The sequence below is a fragment of the Protomyctophum bolini genome (genome assembly GCF_963924005.1).
Source record: "Protomyctophum bolini genome assembly, chromosome: 18".
Taxonomy (NCBI): domain Eukaryota; kingdom Metazoa; phylum Chordata; class Actinopteri; order Myctophiformes; family Myctophidae; genus Protomyctophum; species Protomyctophum bolini.
In genome coordinates, this window is record NC_137879.1 from 4888519 (window position 1) to 4894339 (window position 5821).

A 5821-nucleotide genomic window follows, 5' to 3' on the forward strand; every position below is an offset into this window, starting at 1 on the left:
GTTCCAAGTTAACAGATATACTAGCTGTGACTTATCCCTCGTTGACTCCCCCGACCAATTAACCTGTCGTTGGTCGTTTCCTCGGAGAACACACATAGCCAAGGCAGTGGTGGAAAGTAACCAGGTACATATACTTACAAGTACTTTACTTTATACTTGAGGTGCTTTATACATAACCTGAATATTTCATTTTCTTTTAATTACTTTTTACTCCCCTATTGAACACTTTATTTACTAGTTCACTTTGCATATTTAGATGTCAAATCATGCATTAACTTCATAACCCGAGTCCTGTTTGTATACTTTGACTATGAGAAAATGCAAGCTCACAAATCGGCAAGATCGTTGTGAGCATGCAGAAAATTGTGAAGCATTCAGACTACTTTTGTACTTTTAGCGCCAATCATTTTTGTAGTAAAAATACAAAAATTTGAGATGTTTTACTTGTAACATAATAGAGTATAGCAGCCTTTCTACATTGTGGTGCTGCTTACGTAAGCAAAAACAATCTTCGTCCTGTACTTCAGAAACCACGCGGCTGGTTGATTCCCAGACCAATTAACGCACCGTTTAGTCGTTCGTGTCCACGCTGTTAACCCATTCTGAACGGGAATCCATTTTGGTGTTAGCATTATGCTTTAGCTATTGAAAAATAGCAGATCTACAAGCTCATATCGCGCCACCGAGTGGCGCGCTACGAGCTTGTAGGTCTGCTAATTTTTGAAAAATCGAAGAACGACTGACATTTCTAGAATCTGATCTCAGGTCAGAATGGGTTCATCAGACCAGTGTGTGTCCAGTGGAAACCTCGTATGAATCTGATCTCAGGTCAGAATGGGTTAAAAGGGAGAACAAAACAGCTGCCTTCCATTCACGATGAATAACTTCATTATGGGAGAGCTAGCGGGTATCACTCAAGTGTCCATCCTCTGACACCTTTTATATTTGTGCTCTCTCAGCGCGGCTACGCGCAAACATCTCCACGCCCCATAGAGCACGTCCTGCTGCCACAGAGGCAGCGTGTAAGGCAGGAGGAGGCTGTGCGCCGACCGAGGCCATGGTGTTGTAAGAAAGACGAGGTTTATTATATAGTTTTGCCAGACCAAAGGCGTCACGGAGACTATGTTATGCACCTTGTGTCCGTCCGTCCGTCCTTCTGTCTGTCTGTCTGTCTTTCTGTCTGTCTGTCTGTCTGTCTGTCTGTCTTGGCGTCCCTCTGTCGATGTTTCATCGAATGAAATGTGGGAGGTCGGCAAGAGAAAGTTTAAAAAATCAAAGCAAAGGTAATTCGGAATTTTTTGTGCTTTTGTGTTCGTATTTCAACGAAAGGACCTGTAAAGGACAACACGAAAACTAAGCCACTGGTGTCATACTTCTGGTTTACCGGAACGGGGTTCAACTCCCTGCAGTGCCCTGCTCAATGTGTTGTATTTACATGGTTCATTGGTCCATGGTCTCAGGTCATTGAGCGGCGCGCCATAGTGCGCGATTCTTCATCACACACACACACACACACACACACACACACACACACACACACACACACACACCCACACACACACACACACACACTCAGAGTGCAAAACATACTCTCTCCCCATGGCTTTGGCCTGGTGAGGCGACAGTAAAGCTTGCCTGTATACTTGACATTTTTACCTTTTCTGTGAGCACGAACGCGTGCGCGTGTGTGCTCTCACATAGAGACCAGAATTCAGGCAGTCGAGCTTTAAGAAGAACTTTGTACATTTCTTTTGAATACGTATAAAAACAGCTGACACATTTTACGTTGACTAATGCAGAAAACACAGTCTCAGCCAGGAGGACACAGGAAGAGCCGGGCCAGATGCAGTTAAAGGGACACAAGTCCATTTTAATTAGCACCCCTGAGTCTGTATAGTTTCCATAAATCATCCCAGGACACTGGACAGTTATATTTTACCATTTACACAGATAAGTGATTTTGCAGTCTTGGGGCTGAAACAAAAGAGGGGAACATTTTTTTAAAATTTAAAAAACACACGTTGTGATTGAGGCAGTCCAGTTAACCACTTACACCCCACACATTGTTGTGCAGAATCTCAAGAAGTTTGAGCACCACTGATTTTAAAAGCATACGTTTTTCAGGAATCTGTTAGGATTTAGAAGCTAATTTGTAGAATCTGCCTCAGATCTTAATATCTTCGCTGAGAAAATAGCCGATCTTACTCTTTCCATCTCGCCCCACTATACGACCTAGCTGTAAATATAATAACAAACATAATTCATGTTGGTGATTATATAAAAGGTGTTTTATCATAATAATGTAATCATTGTTAAGTTCACTCTGTATATCACCGGACATAATAGGCTAGCATGATGATGCCATTACAAAACATGGGCTACATGGAAGCAAATTAATGTGCTTAATAAAACTAAATTAACTGCGAGAAGGTCCTAAATTAACTTAATTAAGCAGTCACCGTCTCTGTCTCATGTTGTTCCTCCTTAATTTGACAGAGTATAGAAGATCGACGACTATACAAATCTGTATACAAGATAATTTCAGATTTCAGAGAGGGAGGGAAATACTAAATGAACTGTTAACTATACATTAACACATTTCGCGGGGGCGAGTTGGTATAAAGCGGCGAGTCGTCTGCCTGGTATTCCATTATTCTATACGACATAACTTTATACTCTTATGGACCTGTTACTGTACTAAACAAAAAAGTACAACCTTGAACGCTGCAGAGATATGAACAGCTTTCTCACAGACAGCTTAATTGTCTCTCTCTTGGTGTGTGAAGTGATATAGAAATGGCATCGTCCGTGGATCTGTTGTTCTGACCGTTATAGGGAATAGTGTGGTCGAGTAACACAATGAGACGAGCAGTAGAGAGAGTCAGTGGACTGAAGAACACACCAGACCACCACTCACCTCACGCACGCACGGCCCTTCAAGGAGAGACAGAGGGCAGTGTTGGCCCATCCTCGTGCCCAGCCCAGGTCTCTGTGTGTGTGTGTGTGTGTGTGTGTGTGTGTGTGTGTGTGTGTGTGTGTGTGTGTGTGTGTGTGTGTGTGTGTGTGTGTGTGTGTGTGTGTGTGTGTGTGTGTGTGTGCGTGTGCGTGTGCGTGTGCGTGTGCGTGTGCGTGTGCGTGTGCGTGCGTGCGTGTGCGTGCGTGCCGTGATGTATGGGCCCAAATGTCGCATTGAAATTCCTGCGCGGCCGTTTCCCCCTCCTGTCACACCAGACTTGAGGAGGGGGAGGAAGGGGTGATGAATCGCCCCCCCCCGCCGCATGTCACACAGACACACACACACACACACACACGCATCCCATAGATTACTGCGACACTTCGGACAGTACGGCCTGACATAATGCATGAGCTGATGATGATGGCTCATCTTTCATTCCTTCTCAACTCTCCTTTCTCCTCCTCCTGTCCACATGTCGAAGTGTCCTTGGGCAAGACACTGAACCCTACATTGCCTCTAATGAGTTGGTCGGTGTGAGCTCGCCACCGTCGGTGTGTGAATGTGGAAAGTGAGGACGCCTCGGTGGCGCGCTATGAGCTTGTAGATCTGCTATTTTACGCTGCTGGCGTCGACTGTTCGCCGCTTCACCTCCCAATGTATGAATGAATGAACCATTGTAAAGCACTTTGAGTAAGCACATAGAAAAGCGCCATAACATGCAATTCATTATTATATGGAGAGGACTGACTGACTGTCTGAACACCTAGGGCTGTATTTTGCGTGTTTTAAGTACCAGGTCTTATTCCCTATAACTTGAGTAAACTAAAGACCTGGAAGCGTGATCAATGCTCAATGCTCTTTGGTCACGCCTCCAGGTCTGTAGTTTACTCAAGTTAGGGAATAAGACCTGGTACTTAAGACACGCAGAAATACAGCCCCTAATGTCTACATTCCGTGACCTGTTCTGCATTTTGCATGTGTTCCTTGGCTTTGAGTTATTTACTGTTTTCCTGTGATTTTGTAGTATTGTGTTCTTATTTCCAGTTAAGAGTTGCATGATCTTGCACGGTCTAGTAGGCCTATGTACTTTTATTTTGCAGTAGGTTTTGTCTCCTGGTTTCCCCTGTTGCTTTGGTTGCCTGTGTTGTCTCACCATGATTAGCCTACAGTGTTTCTCCACCTTGTCCTGTTAGTTTGCCCCAGCCTATCCCATGTGTTGATTATTAGTTCTGTTCACCTGTGTCCTGTTACTCCCCTGTGTCTAGATATACACACTCCCCTGTTTGTTCATTTCCTCGTCGGATTATCAGTATTAGACTATATTAGTCACAGTTTTCTGTCCCTGAAGTTATCTTTGCTTTAGTGTTTGTTATTTTCCCAGTGCTAATGGAGGGACAGACAGGCTGACAAGAAATGGGGAGAGAGATGGGGGGTGACATGCAGTAAAAGGCTGCACACTGCCAGACTGGATTACCAGCCAAGGTGCCTGGACCGCTGAGCCACAGCCCAGGCCGTGTTCTTCGTTTTTTGGTGTTAAAAAACACAATGAACATTTCCTGACCGTCGTCCTGCATTTGGGTCCTATACCCTCTCTGGCCTCGAACCGTGACATATACGCAGGTATGTGGAGAGGACTATACCTGCCTTACTGTCTGAACACATAAGCAGCCAACACAGGTATGTGGAGAGGACTACCTGCCTTACTGTCTGAACACATAAGCAGCCAACGCAGGTATATGTAGAGAGGACTATCTGCCTTACTGTCTGGACACATAAGCAGCCAACACAGGTATAAGTGGAGAGGCCTACCTGCCTTACTGTCTGAACACATAAGCAGCCAACACAGGTATGTGGAGAGGACTATACCTGCCTTACTGTCTGAACACATAAGCAGCCAACACAGGTATATGGAGAGGACTACCTGCCTTACTGTCTGAACACATAAGCAGCCAACACAGGTATATGGAGAGGACTACCCGCCTTACTGTCTGAACACATAAGCAGCCAACACAGGTATATGGAGAGGACTACCTGCCTTACTGTCTGAACACATAAGCAGCCAACACAGGTATATGGAGAGGACTACCTGCCTTACTGTCTGAACACATAAGCAGCCAACACAGGTATATGGAGAGGACTACCTGCCTTACTGTCTGAACACATAAGCAGCCAACACAGGTATATGGAGAGGACTACCCGCCTTACTGTCTGAACACATAAGCAGCCAACACAGGTATATGGAGAGGACTACCTGCCTTACTGTCTGAACACATAAGCAGCCAACACAGGTATATGGAGAGGACTACCTGCCTTACTGTCTGAACACATAAGCAGCCAACACAGGTATATGGAGAGGACTACCTGCCTTACTGTCTGAACACATAAGCAGCCAACACAGGTATATGGAGAGGACTACCCGCCTTACTGTCTGAACACATAAGCAGCCAACACAGGTATATGGAGAGGACTACCTGCCTTACTGTCTGAACACATAAGCAGCCAACACAGGTATATGGAGAGGACTACCCGCCTTACTGTCTGAACACATAAGCAGCCAACACAGGTATATGGAGAGGCCTATACCTGCCTTACTGTCTGAACACATAAGCAGCCAACACAGGTATATGTAGAGAGGACTACCTGCCTTACTGTCTGAACACATAAGCAGCCAACACAGGTATATGGAGAGGACTACCTGCCTTACTGTCTGAACACATAAGCAGCCAACACAGGTATATGGAGAGGACTACCTGCCTTACTGTCTGAACACATAAGCAGCCAACACAGGTATATGGAGAGGACTACCCGCCTTACTGTCTGAACACATAAGCAGCCAACACAGGTATATGGAGAGGACTACCTGCC